This window comes from Xiphophorus couchianus, chromosome 11 (assembly GCF_001444195.1).
Source record: "Xiphophorus couchianus chromosome 11, X_couchianus-1.0, whole genome shotgun sequence".
Classification (NCBI taxonomy): domain Eukaryota; kingdom Metazoa; phylum Chordata; class Actinopteri; order Cyprinodontiformes; family Poeciliidae; genus Xiphophorus; species Xiphophorus couchianus.
Window position 1 is genome coordinate 13,611,507 of NC_040238.1, and position 25,728 is coordinate 13,637,234.

The 25,728-nt window shown below is 43.8% G+C and overlaps 3 pseudogenes; all 3 read right to left on the bottom strand.

Moving 5' to 3' along the window:
- Positions 1–621: 621 nt before the first annotated feature.
- LOC114153229 (trypsin-4-like) lies at positions 622–9,787 on the bottom strand (annotated as a pseudogene).
- A 10,800-nt stretch (positions 9,788–20,587) lies between these two features.
- Positions 20,588–22,369, bottom strand: LOC114153233 (GRAM domain-containing protein 4 pseudogene; annotated as a pseudogene).
- Positions 22,370–24,505: 2,136 nt separating this feature from the next.
- LOC114153239 (GRAM domain-containing protein 4-like) lies at positions 24,506–25,728 on the bottom strand (annotated as a pseudogene).

Below are 25,728 nucleotides of genomic sequence, written 5' to 3' on the forward strand. Positions count from 1 at the left end.
CCCAAAGTAAAAGCAAAAACTTGAGTTGCATGATATTAGCAACATGTTTTTGAAGAGTACCTGGAATATTAAGTGATGGAAAATTTTCTTTACAAAGATATTGCAGAAAAATGACCTCGTCGGGTCAAAAAAGACCCATTTAGAGGGTGAAGACTTCTTTACATTTCAGATTTTGACTTTTAAATTGCTTTAAATATTGAACCTTTTATTTCCTTGAAATAAAAGGGTATCTTTTTTAATAATGAGGTGGTTTTTTTTGTTTTACATTTAAGTTATTAGGATTTTATTATTTGTTAATTGTATTTTGTGACTTCTGTTTCATTATTTTTTTGTGCACAGCTCTTTGGTCTTGTTGGAGTGTAAAGTTCTCTGGAACAAAATCAGGAAGAGTAACTCCAGAGCTGCAGAGTTTAGATGCTGCGTGTTCATTTCTGATGTAAAATAAAGACAAAAACCGAATGGATAAATTACTTGTGGTGTTCCTCTTCATGCGATTTAAAACTCGTGCCACGTTTTCAGACGTAGTTCAGGGAAAATATCAACTGAACCATGAATGTAAAGACGACCAGCCAGGAAATGTTTCTTTCTCATGCATTTATTGATTTGTTTTTCATTTCTGAGGCAGAGAAATCTCCGTTAGGGAGGTCAAGGTCAGGTGACAGAAAAACAAAACTATTAATTTATCCTAATTCTACAAACATGTGGGACAAACTGATGAAGTTACAACTGCAAAATTACATCTGAGAGGAAATCTGATGAGGGTTTTATTTAAGGCCAGTTGTTTGTTTTATCCAGTCCATGTATTGACACACAACTATGATTACAGTTGGTTTCTGACGTGGAGCGCTTCCGCCTAAACAAATTACACCATAAATCATGTTGTCGTACACCACTGCTCCACCAGAGTCGCCCTGTAAAAAAAGAAAATTATGTGAATATATTTATTCGTGTTGTAAAACAGAAACGTCTTCTCATCACTATAGAGAGACACTGAAGAAACAAACTTACAAGACATGCATCCTTGTTCGGTGCTGAATTAAGAAATACATGCCCATGTCTTGGCATGAAGCGGGAAACAGCATCAACTTTCATGTCGACACACTGAAGATGTGATGGAACAGGAGGAAGTCTGGTTACTGTAGAGAAACATGAGAATCATAAACATGTTCTTCACTCCACCCTCTCTGTAGAGACAGAGGCAAAGATTTTATTCTCATGGCTTCAATATTTCTCTCACATCGCTGATTATTGGGGCCGGTGGTCGTTGCTCCCTCTCCTGCCAGCTGAACAACATCGTCTCTAAAACACAATAAGAATAAAATGTAAAAATACAAAAAACAATGTAGAAAATGCATTACTTTGAAGAACAATCTAAGGACAGAAAATAAATCCATTAAGGTCTTCATCCACTGACACAGGAGTGTCTACCTCCAGTCCTCAGTGACGGTGTCCTACGTCCTTTACATGTGTCTTTGGTCCAACACACCTGATTTAAACGGGTTCTGGTTCTGCTGGCGGCCTATTTACCTGACTCAGGTGTGCTGGAGCAGAAGCAGCAGGACTGGAGGAACGGAGACAGAAAACCTGAAGTCGTGTTTTTAGTCAGAGAAAGACTTACTTTTTAAGACGATTATTGCATCTTGGTAGCTGAGCAGGTGGGACATCTGTTACCGGTGTCTGAAGCTTCAGCAACATGATGTCATGCCGCTGGCCGTGGCGAGTGTACACCACAGGATCGTGACGGATTACTTAATCCTGCTGCCCAGCAGACCGTGGATGAACTTTTAACATCGCTACGTTAGTCCTGCAGAAAAGGTTAGATTATAATGAACACACAGAAAACCTGATTGCCTTCAGATAAAACTGTTAATGTCTCTTTCCTACCAGCCTGGCTCCAACTTCCAGCAGTGAGCTGCAGTCAGGATCCACTCAGAGTGGATCAGAGATCCTCCACAGCGGAACCTCTCTGTACCTTTGCTGCGCCGCAGGCGAACATGATAAAGGCGCTCCGTGTCGTCACAGTCATGAGCGCCAGTGATTCTCTTCTGCAGAGAAACATCTGAGTTCACTGAGACGCCTGAAGAGGAAAAAGGAGGACTTTACTGAGAAATCAGGTGCAAGCATGACTGCTGGGACAGAAAAGGGATAAACAGTTAAAGATTAAAATGCATCACACTTTATATGCAAAGAAGTTTCAGTCTGAAACAGAATCAGAGGGAAGTTTGAGGGTCACAGAGAGCAGCAGCCTCCCTGGAACCAGTGGAAGTGTCTCCAGTGTGTCCAGTGTGTCCAGTGTCTCCAGTGTGTCTGACTCACCCAGCCCCAGCAGCAGCAGCAGCAGCAGAACCTTCAGCAGAGCCATTGCTGGTCCAGCTTCCTGTGAACGTCTGCTGCCCTGCAGCAGCTTTTAAACTCTGTTTACAACTTCCTGTTGGACAGGAAGCCACCAATCACAGGACAGACACTGATCTGTCCAATAAACTTGATTGTAAACTTGATGAAATAAAGTGATTTTCTGAAGAAAGAGCAACTTGTTCTTGTTTTCAGGTTGATGTTTTTTTTTTCTTTTAAAGAAAAAACTGTTTGGTTTCCAATCTACAAGAATTCACATCTGCCTTTGCTCCCAAAAGTAAAATCATTTTGTTTATTGACGAGCTGTGAAAATGACCCTCTGTACAAACAGAAAAGGGTTTGCCTCTTTTATTTGGAAAAAGAACAATATCACAATGCTGGGTGGTGAAGAGCATTTGCATTTGTTGTAAATGCAAAATTACAACAAAAAATTAAAGCTCAGAAATTAACCCAATTAAAAGAAAACAATTCAGACTTTTATAACACAATTAAAAGAAAACAATTCAGACTTTTATAACACATTTAAAAGAAACCTGTGGTAAAATTTTAACTGATGTGATTCTTTTTATCAAACGCGCAGACCTCTTTCATCACTCGCGATCTGTGCTTTTACAATTATTCTTGATTGCTTTGGTGCATTTGTGAACAGCTGAACAGCAGCACTTTGGGTCAAAGGGACGCATTCTGTTAGCTACAGGCTCAAACCGTGCTACATTTAAAATATTCAACAAAAGCAAATACTGCTCTCAGTCAGCCTTAAAATGAACGTGACAACCTGTGATTTGACTAATTAGAGATGTGATTACATATTCATCTGCAAAATAAAATTGTTTTATGTGGGCAAAAGTTGGTTTGGTGTAAAGTGGATCTAATGTGCTAACAAAGATCAAGTTAAGGACAAACATAAATACAAAAAAAAAACTCAGAAAAAAGACCTGATGCCACATTGTGAAACACAAATGACTAATGGAACTAAAATGTCCTTTGTAAAAAAAACTATGAATCTTGTGATATTACAGACAACAAATGTTACAAAGATTCGTAAGGAACACTCCGTTATGGACTAAAGGACTCTCTGTCTTTTCTCTGTTTTATCTGCTCACACGCACACGGCTGCACGCTGACGTAACCGTAACAGTTTAGACGGACGGCAGTCAAACAAAAACAAAACCTGATTGAGGCAGGCCAACAGCTTAGAGAGGAAGCAGAATGAGGAGAAAATAAAGCTGAACTCGCTTTGCTTCACTTGGTGTCGGGCCTGAGGTGAGCTGAGAGGAGTCCAGCGCTGGACGGTGAAAGTCACTCTGTATCTGTTCCACTTGGATGACCTGTAACTTTTGGTCATTTTCTGCATTAAAGCCTGTTTTATAGTTAACCAAAGCTCATTATTCCTCAAGGTAACGGGGTTTTAGTCGGATTCTGACACTGGTAAACGGACCTGCGTGCTGCACAGAGGGGGAAAATGGGTGAACTCTGACCTCAGTTTTCTTCCCCTCTACTTTGAGAAGAAAACATTGGTCATGATGATATCTCTAAAGAAAATGAGAATCAAATAGCTTTCTAATTCAATCCCACAAAAGAATTTTAAATATTAATTTCATAATGACGTACGAAGTTACCCCTTTAATGACTAACCACAAGACATTAAGACAATACATCTTTTTTCAATTGCAACTCCATCCAAAATATTGGAAAGATTTTCAAAAGTTGGACATTGGAAAACAAACCTATTCCATCTTTAAGTTTTAATACAGTAAAATATAGTCTTCCAACAGAAGATGAAGAGTTAAATCATATTGTTGGAGATTATCCTCTGTCTGGCTTCTGCTTCATCTTAACGTTTCTACCAGGCGGGTTAAAGCTGCTGCTGACAGGATCTGGGCTGGAGGTTCACGACTGTAAATAGAAGTTATTGCAGAACCTCAAGTGTTAAAGGAAGATTCGGCCCATTTAGAGTTCATGAAATAAACATCAGAGAAAATATTGTAGCAATAATTAGAACCGCAGCAAAAAGGCAAACATGCCACGATGAAATGAATCACAATGTCCCCAAAGCATTGGTGGACTGACAGGAGCCACAGAGGGATTCCAGGTAGATTCCAGGTGGATTCCAGGTAGATTCCAGGTAGATTCCAGAGATGTGCATTGCAGCAGCTGTTCCTCCAGGGCCAGCCCGAGGTAATATGGGGCCTTAGACAGAAGCCCCCTCCCTCCAGAACCCGTCCTACTAAGAACCTCAGCATCACTAACATGTTTAAATATCGATCAGGTGAATCTGTGAGAAGGAGACCAGGTTTATTGGCCCAGTTTAAAATCAATCACTGATTATTGGTTATTTGCTGTGATGTATTTGTGAACAAACCCAATTCAAACACAATGATTACACTATATTGTAGCCATGGTAACGCAACAATCAAACTATCAAGATGATTCTTTAAACTTTTACAAAGTAAACGTCCTAATTAAATCCTAAATGTACTATTTATTTTTCTCAGCTGAATGCATTAAATAAAATGTAATAACATTGTCATTCTCTATAAATGATGCTACAGGTTTAGATCTACGGTCTGTGTTACAATTAAACCATTTCTAGGGGCCCCTGAGTGTCTGGAGGCCCCTGAATGGCCCCTACCAGCAGCTATTGAGTTTTCTTTGCCTTGATATCCCAGTCTTATAATTCTAGATCTAGAAGTTTAACATCAAACTATTATATAGAGTTAACCCCTTTGAGCTTTTTGATCTATAAATCAGTCTGCAGCCAGGTTGTTCTAGAGGTTAAATAGATATTATTAGGGCTTAATTAGTAAAATGGCAGCAAATTTTCTTATTTCATAACTTCATAACCTTTGACCTTCTCTCCTCTGGTCTGTTTAACAGCTACAGTCTCAGATCAGCTCAGATCTCCAGGACTGTCAGCAGCAGAAACAGAAACTTTATACCTGTTGGGGAAAATATAGACTAGATTTGCTTTGCATTTCCCCACATGATGGCAATGATATAGTAGGAACCAATTAGATTCTTGATTAATATGGGTTGTTGCTATGTTGTTGTACGGAGTTTTTGTTCAATGTGCCCCTTTTTTAAATTTGAGCCCCGGCCCCTCCATAGGTCTCTGCACGGCCCTGACCTGGAGCAACAGAACCACCAACATTGAAACACCAAAATGATGAAACATCCATCAGTCAGACAGAAAATCCTGATTTACAATCAATCAATCAATTGAGTAATAAATCAACAAATTTATGGTTAATAAAAACATTTATTCTAACATGATTGGACTGCAGTGAACATTAAACTCGTCCCAGCAGGCAGGTCAGGATTTTGTTTCTGTTTACCCAGCAGGTAAATCACCTGACTGGAATAAACCTGAAAACATCCAGATTTTTATTAATATGTCAGATAAAAAATGCAAAAAAATCTAAATTATTACATCTTAATTATTCTGAAGCCACCTGGTGGAGAAAAGCTCCGATCAAAACAAACAATACTAGTAATAATAATAATAACAATAATAATAATCAATGATAATAAATGTGAATTTGATTCTTCCGGTTTAAATTATTTTATCACCAAATTAAATGAGACAATCTGATCAATGTGTGAGTGAGGAAGAGGAGGAGTGAGGAGGGGCGCAGGCTGCTCTACCTGGGCCTGCGGCGCCACGATCTGATTGGATGCTGGGAGAGACCAGTGTGTTCAAGTTGTGCTAAAAGCAGTTAGCCTGTCAGAAAGCTATGCTAGCCTAAAATAGCCTCAATGCTAAACATGTAGCAGCTAATGCTAATGTTAGCATTTATAATCACATTTCTACAGACGTTCCATGAAATTGTGAAGATAAAAGGATAGAAAAACATTTTGAACCTGAAGAACAGATTAAAAATGATAAATATCTTTGTTATTTATTTCTATGACTTGTGATGTAAAGCAACAAGAACTGCTGTTGCTGAAATGTGCCGTAAAACAGGCTTTATACAGGAATCCTAGACTTGAATTTACTACTATCTTTGGTAGGTTGGGTTGGAGGTAGGATCTTAAAAAGGGAGGACCAGACTTCCCTCTCCCCAGCCACTTGTTCCAGTTCCTCCAGGGGAATCCCGAGGCGTTCCCAGGCCAGCCGAGAGACATAGTCCCTCCAGCGTGTCCTGGGTCTTCCCCGGGGCCTCCTCCCGGTGGGACGTGCCCGGAACACCTCACCAGGGAGGCGTCCAGGAGGCATCCTGACCAGATGCCCAAGCCACCTCAACTGGCTCCTCTCGATGTGAAGGAGCAGCGGCTCTACTCTGAGTCCCTCCCGGATGACTGAGCTTCTCACCCTATCTCTAAGGGAGAGCCCAGACAACCTACGGAGAAAACCCATTTCGGCCGCTTGTATCTGTGATCTCGTTCTATCGGTCATGACCCAAAGCTCATGACCATAGATGAGGGTTGGAACGTAGATCGACCGGTAAATCGAGAGCTTCGCTTTTTCACTCAGCTCTCTCTTCACCACGACAGACCGGTACAGCGCCCGCTTGACGGCAGACGCTGCGCCAATCTGCTTGTCGATCTCCAGCTCCCTTCTTCTCCCTCAATCGTGAACAAGATCTCGAGATACTTGAACTCCTCCACTTGGGGCAGGACACCTCCTACTCCCACCCCTCCACCCCCGACCCGGAGAAGGTACTCTACCCTTTTCTGGCTGAAGACCATGGACTCAGATTTGGAGGCACTGATCTTCATCCCGGCCGCTTCACACTCGGCTGCAAACCGCTTCAGCGAGAGCTGCAAATCACGACCTGATGAAGCCAATAGGACCACATCATCCACAAAAAGCAGAGACGTGATCCTAAGGCCACCAAAAAGGATCCCCTCAACACCTTGGCTGGTCCAGTGTTGCACGACCAGGACGAAAACCACACTGCTCTTCCTGAATGCGAGGTTCAACTATCTGATGGACCCTCCTCTCCAAGACCCCTGAATAGACCTTGCCAGGGAGGTTTAAGAGTGTGACACTCCGGTAATTGGAGCACACCCTCCGGTCCCCCTTTTTGAACAGGGGGACCACCACCCCAATCTGCCAATCCAGGGGACCTGCCCCCAATGTCCATGCAATATTGCAGAGTCGCGTCAGCCAACACAACCCTACAACATTCAGAGCCTTAAGGAACTCCGGACGAATCTCATCCACCCCCGGGGCCCTGCCACCGAGGAGCTTTTTAAGCACCTCGGCGACCTCGTCCCTGGAGACTGAAGAGCCCAACCCAGAGTCCACAGGCTCAGCTTCCTCAATGGAAGGCCCTCCGATTTTCCACCTCCTGGTGCTCCCTCGTCGCCTCCAGGTGGTCCCAGGGCTCCCTCGTCGCCTCCAGGTGGTCACAGGGCTCCCTCGTCGCCTCCAGGTGGTCCCAGGGCTCCCTCGACGCCTCCAGGTGGTCCCAGGGCTCCCTCGACGTCTCCAGGTGGTTCCAGGGCTCCCTTGTCGCCTCCAGGTGGTCCCAGGGCTCCCTCGACGCCTCCAGGTGGTCCCAGGGCTCCCTCGTCGCCTCCAGGTGGTCCCAGGGCTCCCTCGACGCCTCCAGGTGGTCCCAGGGCTCCCTCGTCGCCTCCAGGTGGTCCCAGGGCTCCCTCGACGCCTCCAGGTGGTCCCAGGGCTCCCTCGACGTCTCCAGGTGGTACCAGGGCTCCCTCGACGCCTCCAGGTGGTCCCAGGGCTCCCTCGACGCCTCCAGGTGGTCCCAGGGCTCCCTCGTCGCCTCCAGGTGGTCCCAGGGCTCCCTCGTCGCCTCCAGGTGGTCCCAGGGTTCCCTCAACGCCTCCAGGTGGTCCCAGAGCTCCCTCGTCGCCTCCAGGTGGTCCGGCCCCTGCGCCGACATTGTCCGCCGGACTGGCCTTCAGGGATTCGTCTCCTGCACCACCAACGCTGCCCCCTTGCTGGATGGATGGATAGTTTTGGCCCCACTTGGAGAACATTCAATCCCCATGAAGACAGAAGAGCCAAGGCTGGGTTCCCGAAGCTGCGGCAGCGGTTTGACACCCCCTATACCTTCTGGGCTAATTTACCCACCGACCTGCAGCTTAGGGAGCCCAGAAACACCTTCCTGAGCAGATGGATTACCACAGCAAGGGGCAGCCATCTTGCTGTGGCAATCCACATTTTAGAAAACAAAAGAAATGTTTTAATCACACCTTAGCAGAATATAGAGACCAATTAACTAAAGTTGTGATTTTCGACTGTGGCAGGAAGCCGGAGTACCCGGAGAGAAACCTGCAAACAGGAAACTACTTTTTGAAGAGAGGGGGCAAAGGTCAACTAGACAAGCCAAATCAACCAACAGTCATTTTTTTGGACTCTGGGATGAAGCCGGAGAGAACCCACTAATGCACTTGGGGAAAATGCAAACCCCATAAAGAAAAAAGAACCCAGGCAGGAACTCAGACCCAGGCAAATGTCTTATTCAAAGAAAAGAAAAGAAAAGAAATCACACCTAAGCAAAATTTAGAAACCAATTAAGTAAACAGCCTCAATTTCAGACTGTGGCAGGAAGCCGGAGCACCCGGAGAGAAACCTGCAAACAGGAAACCTGTCAAATCTTTTTACCTTTCAATCTAATAATTTAATTTAACTGAACACATCAGGATAAGTGTTCAGTCCCAGTCAGATTTCTCCAGCCTCAAATGGTCAATAATGATTTGTTCTGGGATTTTTTTTATCTTCCGAATTTGTTATTTTTAGCTCCTCTCCAAAAGATCCTTGATCATGTTGAAGAGGAGGGGCTGGAGAAACTGTAACGTCAGGTGTGATTTCATTTCTTACCTTTTCCCACAGACATCCGCCGGTTCTTCCTTGCCGTTGAAACGCCTTTCCAAAACTAGTTGCTGCCGTCGTCCAGACAGACCTGGGGCACACTTTTGTCCGCTACCTTCTCCTAACCCGACATCGCCACTTTTGCAAGGTCCCAATGAATCGAGAGCGTTGAGGGAGAAAACGCCTCTCTCTGGCACCGAGAAGAGCATTAGAAATGCTCCTTCGGGCCGAGCTCCATCGGGCCCTTGCCGTGGCAATCCATCTGCTCCACCAGGTGTTTCTGGGCTCCCTCAGCTGCAGGTCGGTGGGTAAACTAGCCCAGAAGTTGTATGGGGTGTTAAACCGCTGCCGCAGCTTCGGGAACCTTTCAAAGATAAAGTCAATGATGAAAAACTTGATCCCTACAGAAACACCTAGGATAAAACCCAGCAGCTGGCATGGCAACACGCATGAGAAGATCAAAACCAGCCAAAGTCCCACGTAGATCTTTACTGTGGGCTCTGGCCGGACCCAAATGCACAGATTTTTGATCTTCTCAAGCGTGTCGGCCATGTTTCCAAAAAGCTCCTGGGTTTTCTGAGCAGAATTGAAAGCCAAGTGAACCATCTGTAAGACACTTGTGCCTTTCAGATGTTCCCCTGGCTCACACATGTCGGGTATGATGCTCCCCGGGATCCTCCAGCCTTTGGTAATTAAATAATTTATGGAAAGTTGGAGAATCCCGAGGAGCACGATGGAGGAAAATGTCCAGCTAAACCACACTGTGCACATGTACAGACAGAAAAAACAGGCTGTCATGTACACAGAGTGCCAGCTGGACAAAGCAGACAGGTTTTTAAAAAGGTGTGCCACAGGTCTGAAGTCTCGTTCAAGGCGTCTCATGTTCTTTGTGATCTTTATGGGGCTTAGTGGGTCCTCCCTCTCCACAATCGCCTTTGGGTGGAAACTAAGTTTTTCCCTAAACGCTCTAAGGCGATCGCGGATCTTCATCTTGGCTGCCGTTGTTCCTGGTCTCTGAAAAGTGTGTGAGCTCAATGTTGGAGCCCACATTAAATCTTTAGAACTTCTTTGATCTATTGTGATGTACATGATGTCATCTATGACCTCATCAGTGAGCTCACTGGACTTCTGGGGCAAGGTCTTGCTTCTGATCGTTGCTATGGAAACGATCAGGACAGTTCTGAATCAGTCAAGCTGAAATAATGACTAAATACTTAAATATTAAGTAATATTTTTTATTTAACATGAAGAGATTAACAGTAGATTTCTACAAATTAGAATTTTTGCGTTTGTGGTTTTCCGTACCTGCGGTGGTATAAGTGGTTGTGTATTCCAACCCTGACTGGTTTTGATGGAGTAGGTGGGCGTGGCGGCGTGGCGAAGTGACCTGTAACACCATTGCCATATGTTTGGCTCTAGATTCCACATGTTTCGACTGAGCTGCACCAAACTTACTGGGATGGATCCTTATCCAGCCCCAGACAGGAATCCATAAGAATCCTTGGTGGGCGTGGCCTAATTTATCTACAGCGCCCCCTAGAAGCTTTTAAAACATCAGCTCCAAGCCATGCTTCAACCCAGACTTATGAAACTTGGTACACATGTGTATCTGGTCAGGACCTACAAAAACGTCTCTTGGAGCCATGGTCCAAACTCAACAGGAAGATGGTCATTTTGGATCAAAGCCGCCATTTCCTCTTTTTTATAGACATCTCATCTGATCGAACTCGTCCTACAGCTTTTGAGATACGGACTTCAGAATCACTCAGCATAACCTTGAGGCACTGAAGGTCAAACAGTTATCACAGGATTTTTCATGTGGGCGTGGCTTAGTGTCAAAGTCTGACTATTTGCCATAAAACATCAAGGTGCAATAACTTCCACATACAAAGTCAGAGCTGCATCAGACTTTCTATGTCTCATTATAGACCAGCCCTCATCACATTCACATGGTTAACTGATGACATAACCTCTGCCCCTCCCACTTCCAACAGGAAGTCACCTGTTTTTTCTGCTGGATTTCTTACTTTTACACTTTGATTCACATATAAGTGACATAAATGACATGATGATGAAGTCTCTCAGAAAATACTGAAATTATTGTTTGATCCCTACTTCTTCACTGTGTGTATGATCAAATGGGATCATCTAACTCTTCATAACAACACATCATGTCTATTAAACCCTACAGGAAGTTCTTGCTAATCTTTCACTACTAAACAGGAAGTGACAATAACTCATCTCCTGGATGTCAGATATCAGCCATCACATTTTTACACAACATGTGCTCCTTTACCCAATAACAACACTTTTGATAAGCAACTATCGACTCACAGTCGACAATAAACGTTTTGATTCATATTCAATTGCCCTGATTAAATGATTTTTTCCTGTGCCAGCACCACCTGTAATACAAATGTGCAGTGGTTAAGGATTTATTCCATTAAGCTTGGCTAAACAATACTGCCTGATTTAATTTTAAAAAAAACAAAACAACAGAGAACTGTTTTTCATTCAAAGATCTAATCAATGCAGGTCCATCTGATGCAGTTGGAACCGATCCCGAAAGGAGGAAATGTTCTGGCCTGGTTTCTCCTCAGTCACCTGACGTTAGCATTAACTGAAAACAGGTGTTTTTTTGTTGTTGTTTTTTTACAGCGAGTTTTAATCTTAATCTTGTTTGACTTCTTTGCATATTTCCACTGATTTAAGTTTAGCTTTTTATCTACACAAATAAATGAAGTTTATTAGTAAAGATCATTTCAGCAGCAAGACAGTTCAAAGTCCTTCACAAGGCAAAAACATAGTACAGTACGCTGTTATGAAATAAGTTGCCAATTTGTAATTAAATATACATAAATATACATAAAATACAAAAAACCTGCACTTTATTATTTCACAACAAAATAAAAGACCTACGGTCAAATCTGGAGTACGGACACAACCACAACGGAAAAAACTAAAATATCCCAACAGTCCACTGCAAGACGCTGTTTTTCATATTCCTTTATTTAATCAGGTAAACCCCGTTGAGATCTAGGTCTCATTTTCAAGACGGACCTGAGCAAAAATTTGCAATACATAGCAATCCGGTTACAAGATAAAAACAATTAATACATATGCACAGGTATAAAACAATAAAAACAATTTAAAAACAATGACACTGTTTCATAGAATCTTGTTGCCTATCTTTAAGAACTGCTCGAAATAAGTCCAGTGAAATCCTTTCCGACATCACTGACCATCATTAACACTGAAGAAAAACCTTGGTTGTTAAAGAAAAGTCTCAATGTTTACTATTGCATAGGTCTGTCACCTCCAGTGGCTCAAAAAGCGGGTATGCAGTGTATGCAACGCATAGGGGGCGCTGCACTAGACGGGGCGCAAAAACGATGTGGGGATTTTTTTTTTCTAGTCAGCATTTTATGTACTTAACAGCAGTTTGTGTATGAAATGATCAATAACTGAGGAACAGCACTGATCAGGCGGCCCTCCCCTCCTGCCAGCCGCTCTCCCCTCCCATGTAGCTCGAGCAGCGGCCCTTCGAGAACGAGCTGAGGCGCGTTTTTTTTTTCCTTTTAAATTTGAATTGTAGTAATGCTCTCGACTACAGGGAGCTAAAGATGGGGCGGCAGATAAAACACCAGGGCACAAAACAGAAAACGGAAGAGGGGGAGGAATAAAGATGTTAGAGAGACGAAGAAAAGCTTTTCAAAGTGGTTGAAAGACAGAAGGTAAGTAATGTCAGTGTAGCAACAAGAGAGTTGTAAATATTCAGGTTAGCTTAAGCTAGGCTAAAATGACAGGCGGTTGTTGTTGTCCAATACGGGACGCGATTTATTCCGTATTGCTATAAATGTCTGATAGACACACCTATCACACACATCTCGACAATAAGTGTAATAATAACGACCAAAACAAAACAGAGGAAATATTAGGGTCAGCTAAATTGTCGTTTCGGGACCTAAATACGAACCTCCTCCTCGCCTCCCCACGAACTGACGCTGTTGTCATGGTTACCTAGAGACGGTTGCTACGCAGGCGCGGTGAGCTGCTACCAACCCGCGTCTTTTTAAAATGTCCACCCGATAAAACCTTAGAAGCAAAACCTCTGACAAAAACTCAGACGGTAGTAGGAAGACACACATTCCAGGCTAAACAACCAGAGTGAAGTTTAATAGGGGCATTAAAAAATGTGTCGGCGATATTCAGTGGCGCACAGTGGGTTGTTTGATATCAGACAGAATGGGTCAGGAGAGGAACCGCAGACCCGTCAGAACCTAAAGAACCAGACATTAGTCTCTTCATCCCTCAGTCATTTCCTGAGACCTAAAAATAATATAAATGGCGATTTAAAGAACAAATCATACAAATAGATTAATAGTAAATAAATAAATATTGTGAAGAGAAACCGTTAATTTTTTTCAACATTAAAAACGTTTGTTAGGATTGTGTAGGAAAATTTTTTGATATCTTTTATAAATGCAGTGTTTTGTGGTTAATATTATTTCACCATTTTATTAATGTGGGTTGCCAGTTTGGATCAGGCTTCCTATCAAGCTATAAGAATGATAGAAAACATGCTAACAAAAAGCCTCAGACCTGCAGCCCACAGGCGGTTCTAGACACAGTCTAACAGAAGTGGCTCTTTGGCTCAAATATATATTAAATTATGACATGCGATGACATGTTCGCATACACCTCAGAAAGTATGTAGTTGTGCCCCTGGTCACAACAACAAATGTTACAGGACAATAAATTGTCCCAGAAGTTATTGTGATAAACGGTAATATTGTTGTACAATGGCAATGGTATAACTGTCAGGGATCGAGGTGTGTGGGGTTTCCTTGTTGCATCTAGGTGTGTCCACCAGGAGGCATCAAGACTCTTTGGGTTACCTGGGAGAGCCTGTTGCGGCTCTGCTCACCTGAACCCAATTACCTCATCCTACCGGGAGTACAAGAGGAGATGACCGCCAGTACCTCTTCGCTTGAGTGTTAGCCAGTTACGGTACCCCTGAGCCTCCTAGAGAATTTTCCTTCTCTGAGCCTTCCTCGTAGTTCGTCCTGAGTAATTTGTTCGTTGTCTTTCCTGCCTTCAGGGTTTGTTTTCCTGTGATGCTCAAGATCCTCCACAGACGATCTCCACTGGTGATTTCTGGAAACATCCTCCTCGCGACGCCGCGGGTCTTACCCGCTGGTTGCCTGAGTCCACTCTCACTTCTTCCGTCGATCGCTAGTGGTCCTGGACTCCTTCCCCGCTGGTGGTCTTCGCTCTTCGGTCTCCTGGTGTTCTCGCTCTTACCTGTCCGTCCTCCCCCACGTCTGCCCACCTCCGTGCAGATCCGCTACGGCTGTAGCCTCTGCTTCCTGGAACACGGACTGTCAGCCTACGTAAGCCCCGACTCCTCAGCCGAACCCCTTTCCTGGATTGGCCGTCTGCCTCACAAGTAAGATTAGCCCAGCTCCGTTGATCACTTCCTTTTCCCATTTTCCCTGAACTCATCATCTCCTTTGACTGTCTCGTAGTGAGCCGACTGTTCCGTGAGTCCATCCAGAGGTGTTCCTCCCCTCTATTCTTCATCATCCACCCTTGTTATAATAAACATCTTTAACTGATTCTATGACCTCCTGTAGTGTTCTGCATGTGGGCTAAGACAATTAACTCTACCATGACAATAACAATGCAAGAACAGATTTTCATTTGTCAATAAACTTTAAATTCTAATGAAGATTCAACACTGGAACTGGAAGACCTTTTAAATAACCAAAATAAATAAAACAACAGAAACAACAAATAAAAAGGATTATTAAGTCTCTATAAACTAAATTATCCTTCAAAAAAAGATCTGGTTGAGACCAAAACTCCAGACTGAAAACTTTCATCATCCAGATTTAGGCAGAAATAGAAAAACAATAAATCAGGCAAATGGAAATTATTAAGTTTGTTTTAACTGATCATACAATTAATTGATTCATTGCTTTTTGCAACATGGCACTTATTTCATGACGCTTGTTTTACATTTACATTGTTATAACCTTCTGTTAGTCTGAATCAGTTCAGTCTTTCTGGTAAATCCCGTTCTAATGTAAAATATGACAGATTATTGGATTAAGGACATTTCTAGTATACTACATGCAAACTGAGCAAATTTGTTATTTCAGAAGAGTTTATCAAACTGGTTGCCCTTTGTATCACTCTGTACCCATAAAACATAAATTCAGTTCTACCTTTGCCGTTTCGTGGTCATAATCCATGTTAGAGTAAATATTTCCACTCAGGTACTGTAATCTGTTGTTCTTGTGTCACACTGATGTGATTTCTCACCATTTTCAAATTTTCTGTCTCCATAGATACCGCCTCTATACTCAAACGACTTTCTTTGTTAGCTGGAGCTTTCCGGTCGTTTACGCAAATGCGTTTCGTTTAGGATTGGTGAATGATGTTGCTATGGGATTTTGTAATCAACCTGATTCTATTGGCTGTTAGATGTGTCAATCACCCAAATCAACCAATGGGCTGCAGAAAATCTCCCCTGTATATTTGGTTTTCTGACTCAATGCTTCTATAACCAGAGCGCCCAGGACTGTGCTTTTTAGTACTAATTCACTATTATATTGTTTACAAAAAAAAAATCACTGTTATTATTTTGCAAATAATATTTATAGCAAGATATAGGTTGGGGAAAAAATAAATTTAAAAAAAGAGAGAAATTTGTAATTGGTGCCAAAATGTCCAAAAATGGCACATTTGGAATGTTTGCCTGGAATTTTATCAACCAATACCTTTCTAAAATGTCTATGGTTCAGGTTTTTGGAATGAAATTTGGTCCAGTAATTGGTCAGAACCTGTATTGTGAATTGCTAGAGCAGGGGTGTCCAAACGTTTTGCAAAGAGGGCCAGATTTGATCAAGTGAAGATGCCCGGGGGCCAATAGTTTGTTCGGACATTTTTTAACTACAAAAGTTTCACACACCGTTATAAAACAATTTTCATTGTCACAATTATCTTTATTTTTCAAATGACAAAATAACCAAATATAAGCCACTCAGGCAGATGAGAACAACTCTAAAAACCCAAATTCTGCCTTTCTTTCATATCTGGAGAGTCAGATAACATTGAACAAACTGTATGAAATACCTTAAATTTACATGAGTTTAAAAATATCTTTGCCTCAAGAACATTTTAAACAGGAGTTATAAGTAATGCAAAGTTGTCTATTATTATTAAATCTTAAAACAAGTGAATTTTGCTCGTCATTTACAATATCTTTCAGAAAGTAATAGTTTGTCACATCTACAGGTTCATAACATCAACAGTAATAACCAAATCTTACTCAAGAGTTTAATAAAAATAAGTGCCATAAATTCAGGTGCATAAATGTTCTTTTGGCTCTTCACTGCTGATAGTGACAGACGTTGCCGTTCAAAACACTCAGTTTCATGTCCTCAACTCTCAGTGCCACACTGTTACTGCCAGGCAAACATTTTTCTCAAATTCTTGCTTCTTCTCAGGGCAAAATGTTCTCCACCATTTTCATAATACAGTCTTTGATAAATGTACCTCCAGTAAAAGGTTTGCCATGTTTAGCTATTAACATTAACTTCGTAGCTTGCTTTGGTGGTATTTTCTTTTGACTCACAGGCCCGCGTGAAGAATCGTTGTTGTAATGCCAGTGCAGCTTGGAGCTGCTTCACTTTTTCAGCACGGTCACTTCCTGTTAGCTTGTTGTATGTGTTAGCATGTTTACTCTGGTAGTGTCTCTTTACGTTGAAATCCTTAAACAAGGCAACCGTCTCATTACAAATTAGACAAGCACAATTGCCTTGATTTTCAGTGAAGAAGTATTATAATTCCCATCTCTCTTGAAAGCGGCGGCCTTCACTGTAAACTTGTTTTCTTTGCAGTGGCCATGGCAGAAATGAGTGGAGAGCGGTTCGCTGCACGGAGGCAGAGACTGATAGTATTAAAGTGGTGCTGCCACCATTTGGTGAAAGGAGGAATTACAGTTTCAAGTTTTATGATTTATTTATTCTGTTTCACGGTGCAGGCGGGCCATAAATAATACATTATAAGACCGAAGCTGCGGGCCGTATGAAATCTGACCGCGGGCCGTGATTGGCCCCCGGGCCGGACTTTGGACATGCCTGTGCTAGAGGTTCTATGTTTCCACTGGATGCTTTTAAAGAAAATTCACATTACGTAATGTATTCTATTAGAATTTATTATTTTTATTTAGTATTTTTTCACTGTGTGCCATATGTATTTGTTCTATCTCAGTAATACAAGTGTTGATTTTTAGACTTCCAGAGTATTCTCAGGAATATTACCGTTATCTTGATACCTGAACCAGTCAAATACACCTTGTAGTGTAGTGTAGTTCAGGCGGTGGTCGCCTAAACACACACATCACCATGGTTACACACACTCATTTGCCAAACACTGTTTATAGCTCCAGTTTAAATTCACTATCAGGTTCTGCCGGTCTCCATCAGAACCCGAGGTTCTGTCCGCTCCTCTCATCTTCCCTCTGGGCGAGTTGGCACGCCTCGCTGACGCGGCGGCCCGTCAGGTAGCTGAACAGTTTAAATTATAGGTTTAAATTATTTTATCACCAGATTAAATGAGAAAATCTGATCCATGTGTGAGTGAGGAAGAGGAGGAATGTGGAGCGGCGCAGGCTGCTCTACCTGGGCCTGCACCAAGAACTACCTTGTTGCTGAAATGTGCCATAAAACAGGGTTTATACAGGAATCCTAGACTTGAATTTACTACTTATTTTTACTATCGCTACAATATTTTTACTCCATCCATCCATCCATCCATCCATCCATCCATCCATTTTCTTCCACTTTATCCAGGGTTGGGTCGTGGGGGTAGCAGTTTAAAAAGGGTGGCCCAGACTTCCCTCTCCCCAGCCACTTGTTCCAACTCCTCCAGGGGGGAAACCCAACTGTAACCCAGTGTTAAAAACACAAGTAAATAATTAATAGATGTTGATTTAATGTCTTCTACAAGATTAAAAAGTATAAATAGATTTCATGTCTTATTATACAGTAAGAGTTAAAAGTAATAAAGTTAAAAAAATAAGTTAATAAATATGTTCATAAATATAGATAAAAACTTCTAAAAATCTTTAAAAACTTTGACATATGCTTTTGGTGATTGCTTTTAGTGACGGATTAAACAACCAATAGCTGGCACAGTGTGATTTCACATCAGCCAATAAGGTTGATTGTCCCGCCTCTTTAACTGATGTGCTGAGATTTTGCTCAGACTGCGTTAGACACGCTTGAGAACTCAGCGCTAATGGTTGTTTCCGCTAATAGCCTGGAGATCTTGTCAAATTTGACAGACTCTTGGAAATCGGTAAGAAAAAACAACGTTAAAATAGATTCGCAAAATATATCATTCAAAATAGTAAATCCGTTTTTATTAAATCTCAGAAAGCTTCCCTTGTGAGCGGCTGAAGCCCGGAAAAATCCCCTTGTAGCGTCGTGTAGCATCGGAGCATCGGTGAGCCAACTGCCAAGCACGCGCTTGGCAGTTGGCTCAGTAAATTCGCTGAAAATTGGATAAAATACCGAGTAACTGATCAAATGTAATAAAAATAAAATTGTATTGTAAGATTTTTTATTATTATTATTGTGTATGTTGTATTTTATCTATGTAGTTGCACTTATTTTTCTATTAGCACATGTTCTAATATTTCAACGGTGCTAATTCATGGTTCATGGTGCTGTAATGTGCTTTTCTGTTAGCATTGCTTGGGAACTTTCTGTTCTGAGTAGGTCAGAGCTAATGTGAGCTTCTAATCCACATTCTGATGTTAAATATAGTGTTATAGATGTACTTCATTGGCCCATATATATATATATATATATGGGCCAATGATGGGCCAATATATATATATATATATATATGTGTGTGTGTGTGTGTATATATATATATCTGTGTGTGTGTGTGTATTACCACATATAAGCTAATTTTTTTAGTTTTACTGATGTGTTGGTAATATTGAACTCTGATAACTTGAATATTGTTGTACAACATGGAAAAAACTTGAGAAATGATAAAATATCTCTTTGAATTGTAGCTTAAGCTTTATTGATATTAGCATCCTGTATTTTAAGATGCTTTACTTTGGCCTTGTTCCAGGTCAAGATCATCCTCTCCAGAACTTGGATGGCAAGCCCCAGCCCAGAGGACCGAGTGAACTGGTAGATGGTGACCCGACTGGTCACTAGCCGTGAGACATTGAATGAATATTTGACAGACACATTGAAAAGACCAAACAATCATTGAAAGAACATTTGACAGACACATAGAAAAGAATGGGTTATTTCTTTTATTTTATTTTTTCATGTTGGTGGGATTGAGGAGGTCTTCGACGTATTCTGCACACCGGCCCACAACGTCCCAAGTTGAGGTCAGCAGCACACCATCCCCACTATAAACAGTGATGGTGCTGTACTGCTTGCCCCTCCTTAGATGCCGGATGGTGCACCAGAATCGCCTCGAAGCTGTGCGGAAGTCTTTCTCCATGGCCTCTCCAAAGTCCTCTCACATCCAGGTTTTTGCCTCAGTAACCACCTGAGCCGCATGCCACTTCACCCACTGGTAACCATCAGCTGCTTCCGGAGTCCCACAGGCCACAAAGGCTTGATAGGACTTCTTCTTCAGCCTGACAGCATCCCTCACCGAAGGTGTCCACCAACGGGTTAGAGGGTTGCCACCGCGACAGGCACTGACAACCTTGTGGCCTATAGCTCCGATAAGCCGCCTTGACAATGGAGGCATGGAACATGGCCGACTCAGACTCAATGTCCCCCATCTCCCCCGGAACTTGTTCAAAGTTCTGCCGGAGATGGGAGTTAAAGCTCCGTCTCACAGGGGATTCTGCCAGACGTTCCCAGCAGACCCTCACAACACGTTTGGGCCTGCCAGGTCTGACCGGCTTCTTCCCCCACCACCGGAGCCGACTTATCACCAGGTAGTGGTCAGTGGACAGCTCTGCACCTCTCTTCACCCGAGTGTCCAAGACATACGGCTGCAGGTCCAATGAAACGACAACAAAGTTGATCATCAAACTGGGGCCTAGGGCGTCCTGGTGCCAAGTGCACATATGGACACCCTTAAGCCTGAACATGGTGTTCGTTATGGACAATCCGTGACGAGCACAGAAGTCCAACAACAGAACACCACTCGAGTTCAGATCGGGAGGCGGGGGTGAGCGTTCCTCTCAACCACGCCCCTCCAGGTCTCACTGTCATTGCCCACGTGAGCGTTGAAGTCCCCCAGCAGAACAAGAGAGTCCCCAGGAGGGCCACTCCATCAGTTGAAACACCTTTCCAAAACCAGTCGCTCTCATCATCCTGAGGGAATTGAGAGACAACTATGTCCGACTTCTTCTAAGGAAAGTAATAGTCCAATTATCTTCTCCATACCCGCTCACTCTCCGGAAGTGAGGTTGAAAGCCTCGTGAAAAGCTCCTCTCTTTGTGCTGTGGTATCAGCCGCCACTTTCTTCTCGTCTGGCTCAGGAAGGTGTTTCTGAGCTCCCTCAGCTGCAGGTCAGTGGGTAAATTGGTCCAGAAGTTGTAGGGGGCGTCAAACCGTTGCTGCAGCTTCGAGCACCTTTCAAAGATCAAGTCAATGATGAAAAACCTGATCCCTACAGAAACACCTATGATAAAGCCCAGCAGCTGGTATGGAAACACGCATGAGAAGATAAAAACCAGCCAAAGTCCCACGTAGCTCTTTACAGTGAGCTCTGGCCGGACCCACATGCACAGATTTTTTATCTTCTCAAGGATGTCGGCCATGTTTCCAAAAAGCTTCTGAGTTTTCTGAGCAGAATTGAAAGCCAAGTGGAACATCTGTAAGATATTTGGGTTGCCTTTTAGATGTTCCCCTGGCTCACACACGTCGGGTATGATGCTCCTCGGGATCCTCCAGCCTTTGGAAGTTAGATAATTTATGGAAAGGTGGAGAATCATGAGGAGCAGGATGGAGGGAATGGTCCAGCTATACCACACTGTGCACATGTAGACACATTGAAAAAACAGAAAGTCATGTGCACAGAGCGCCAGCTGGATAAAGCAGACAAGTTTCTAAAAAAGTGTGCCATAGGTCTGAAGTCTCGTTCAAGGCGTCTCATGTTCTTTGTCATCTTTATGGGGCTTAGTGGGTCCTCCCTCTCCACAATCGCCTTTGGGTGGAAACTGAGTTTTTCTTTAAACGCTCTAAGGCGATCGCGGATCTTCATCTTGGCTGCCGTTGTTCCTGGTCTCTATGAAAAGTGTGTGGGCTCAATGTTGGAGCGCAACACATTAAATCTTTAGAACTTCTTTGATCTATTGTGATTGGGTGGAAACGGAAGTTTTCCATGAAAACTCCGAAATGATCGTGAAGCCGATTCAGGAAGTTCTCTTTATGTTTTTCTGTAGGTTGAGGGAATGGAGGTTTTGATGATTGAGATGGAGAATCCTGAACTTCTAATTTTATGACTTTCTGTTCCAGCTCAGTGCGTTTGGATAGTTCTTTCTCCAGTTCCTGTTTAAGTGAATCTATGAGGGGCTCATCCTTCAATTTCTTCAGCTCTTTCTGTAAAAATTGGTTTTCTAGTAAAGTGATTCTAGAAGTCCTTTAATCTCATTCAAATCACTCTTTGGCTTTTCTTGCTCTCTGGGCAAGAAGCGCATTTTTGTCACAACGTCATCGCTGTTTTCTGTGTCCGATGTGTGACTTAATTTCTTACCTTTTCCCACAGACATCCGTCGGTTGTTCCTTGCCATCAGTTGAAACGCCTTTCCATAACCAGTCGCTCTCATCATCCTGAGCCGGAGTACCTGGAGAGAAACCTGCAAACAGGAAACCTGTCAAGTCTTTTTACCTTTCAATCCCATAATTTCATTTAACTGAACACATCAGGATAAATGTTGAGTCCCAGTCAGATTTCTCCAGCCTCAAATGGTCAATAATGATCTGTTCTGGGATTTTTTTATCTTCCGAATTCGTTATTTTTAGCTCCTCTCCAAAAGCTCCTTGATCATGTTCAAGAGGAGGGGCTGGAGAAACTGTAACGTCAGGTGTGACTTCATTTCTTACCTTTTCCCACAGACATCCGCCGGTTGTTCCTTGCAGTTGAAACGCCTTTCCAAAACCAGTTGCTGCCGTCGTCCTGACAGACCTGGGACACACTTTGGTCCGCTATCTTCTCCTTAGCCGACATCACCACTTTTGCAAGGTCCCAATGAAACGAGAGTGTTGAGGGAAAAAGCGCCTCTCTCTGGCACAGAGAAGAGCATTAGAAATGCTCCTTCGGGCCATGCTCCACCGTGGCAATCCATCTGCTCCACCAGGTGTTTCGGGGCTCCCTCAGCTGCAGGTCGGTGGGTAAATTAGCTCAGAAGTTGTAGGGGGTGTTAAACCGCTGCCGCAGCTTCGGGAACCCTTATGGCTACCACGCTGCACAGTTTGGCCATCGCCTTCGTTCTGGACCTGGGGAGACCCATCTCCCTCAGTACATCAGAGTTGCCTTCGTACCATTTTCCTCTGGCTCCCAGCGGGAAACCGAAGGTCTTAACGTTAGCCAGGCCAAACATGTTGCGAACCAAGGGTGCAAACTTTTCGTATTTGTTGACTTTGGTCTCGGCTCTACGCCTCAGAGTAGAGGGTTTCATTTCAAAACAGATGGCCACGTCAACCACCAGGCCTCTGCCGTTCTTTAGCATGATCAGATCGGGCACCGCGGTTCCCAGGTGAGGACAGGTGATCCTCTTCTCCCGCTTGACATCCCAGCCAAGGGTCCGACCGATGACAGCCAACATACCGCAGATGTTATTGTGGTTGGCCATTCTGTTCTTCTTGAAAGACTTGCATTGGCTCACAACATGGATGATGCCCTCCCACCCCTCGCCACAGGCCCTGCAATTCGTGTTACCGCGCCTCCAACGGCTGAGAGTGGTCAAAGTGCCAACCGTGCTGGAGCGAAGTTGGAGAGCCAGAATATAGTCAGATTCATGCAATCCCCAGTGGTCACCCAGCCAGCTGTTGCTGACCGGGACTTTGGCGAAAGTGGCGAGGCCGCGACCCTGGCATTTAAGGCCGCACCATCGTTCATACTCTAGGTCCCTCCATCTCTTACCAATCGCGATGGGGCTGGTCTGTGCTAGCCTTTCAAGAAGACTTCCCTCCCCCTCCCCCCCAGTGGCAGCTACCCACCTTTTTTCGATCTCCGACTTGGGGAGCAGTGAGGGGGCTAGAGCTCTGCACTTGACATCTCCAGATTGGACCATCTTACACCACCTTTTGACCTGGCTAATTGGGATAACCTTTTCCAGCTTGGGCAGCCCCAGCCCGCCGTTCACCTTGGCGCTGTAGAAAAGGCCGTCGGCGGTCGACTGACTCAGGTGAAGCGAAGATTTAACTCTGTTTCTTATTTCCAGGTCAGCTCTCCTCAGGCCCAAAATGCCAGCTAGGCTCATGTCGGCCCCATATATTACTCTAGGGCACCGTAAGTCACAAGCATTTTGACTCTTTGGGAGGGTTTGAGGGGGGCCCTGCTGATCTTCCGAAGTATGGGCGTGATCTCCTTCACCGGGTTGGAAGGCAGGATCCCCCTCTTCGGGTTGACTTGGACTCCCAGGTATTTATATGCCCGGGTCTCGTCAACCATTGGGACAAGGGCAGCGTGAATTGTCCACTCTGCGCAGTCGTTCACAGCCACGCTCTGCTTGGAAGCACTTAAGTAGAAGCCGCCACACTTCTTGATTTTGACCTCAAGGCCGGTGTGATCTACGAACTTCTCTAGGATCAGGAGGTTCCTAGCCATGCCTGTCCAGGACCCACTGAGAAGGACCAGGTCATCGGCGTTTGCGAGTGCGGTGATACTCTGGCCCGAGAGGGTGAACCCGGAGCCTCTCTGGTCCAGAAATGTCAGCAGTGGGTCCAGGCAGAGGTTGAAAAGCAGAGGGGACATTGGGTCTCCCTGTTTCACTCCGACCTGTCAAATCTTTTTACCTTTCAATCCCATAATTTCATTTAACTGAACACATCAGGATAAATGTTCAGTCCCAGTCAGATTTCTCCAGCCTCAAATGGTCAATAATGATTTGTTCTGGGATTTTTTTATCTTCCGAATTCGTTATTTTTAGCTCCTCTCCAAAAGCTCCTTGATCATGTTGAAGAGGAGGGGCTGGAGAAACCGTAACGTCAGGTGTGACTTCATTTCTTACCTTTTCCCACAGACATCCGCGGTTGTTCCTTGCAGTTGAAACGCCTTTCCAAAACCAGTTGCTGCCATCGTCCTGACAGACCTGGGACACACTTTTGTCCGCTATCTTCTCCTTAGCCGACATCGCCACTTTTACAAGGTCCCAATGAAACGAGAGCGTTGAGGGAGAAAACGCCTCTCTCTGGCACCGAGAAGAGCATTAGAAATGCTCCTTCGGGCCGAGCTCCATCTGGCCCTTGCTGTGGCAATCCATCTGCTCCACCAGGTGTTTCTGGGCTCCCTCAGCAGGTCGGTGGGTAAATTAGCCCAGACGTTGTAGGGGGTGTTAAACCGCTGCCACAGCTTCGGGAACCTTTCAAAGATCAAGTCAATGATGAAAAACTTGATCCCTACAGAAACACCTATGATAAAACCCAGCAGCTGGTATGGCAACACGCATGAGAAGATCAAAACCAGCCAAAGTTCCACGTAGATCTTTACAGTTAGCTCTGGCCGGACCCAAATGCACAGATTTTTGATCTTCTCAAGCGTGTCGGCCATGTTTCCAAAAAGCTTCTGAGTTTTCTGAGCAGAATCAAAAGCCAAGTGGACCAACTGTAAGATATTTGGGTTGACTTTTAGATGTTCCCCTGACTCACACATGTCGGGTATGATGCTCCTCGGGATCCTCCAGCCTTTGGAAATTAGATAATTTATGGAAAGGTGGAGAATCAAGAGGAGCAGGGTGGAGGAAATGGTCCAGCTAAACCACACTGTGCACATGTAGACACAGAAAAAACAGAAAGTCATGTGCACAGAGCGCCAGCTGGATAAAGCAGACAAGTTTCTAAAAAAGTGTGCCACAGGTCTGAAGTCTCTTTCAAAGCGTCTCATGTTGTGTGTCATCTTCATGGGGCTTAATGGGTCCTCCCTCTCCACAATCGCCTCTGGGTGGAAACGGAAGTTTTCCATGAAAACTCTGAAATGATTGTGAAGCCAATTCAGGAAGTTCTCTTTATGTTTTTCTGTAGGTTGAGGGAATGGAGGTTTTGATGACTGAGATGGAGAATCCTGAACTTCTAATTTTATGACTTTCTGTTCCAGCTCAGTGCGTTTGGATAGTTCTTTCTCCAGTTCCTGTTTAAGTGAATCTATGAGGGGCTCATCCTTCAATTTCTTCAGCTCTTTCTGTAAGAATTGGTTTTCTAGTAAAGTGATTCTAGAAGTCCTTTAATCTCATTCAAATCACTCTTTGGCTTTTCTTGCTCTCTGGGCAAGAAGCGCATTTTTGTCACAACGTCATCGCTGTTTTCTGTGTCCGATGTGTGACTTAATTTCTTACCTTTTCCCACAGACATCCGTCGGTTGTTCCTTGC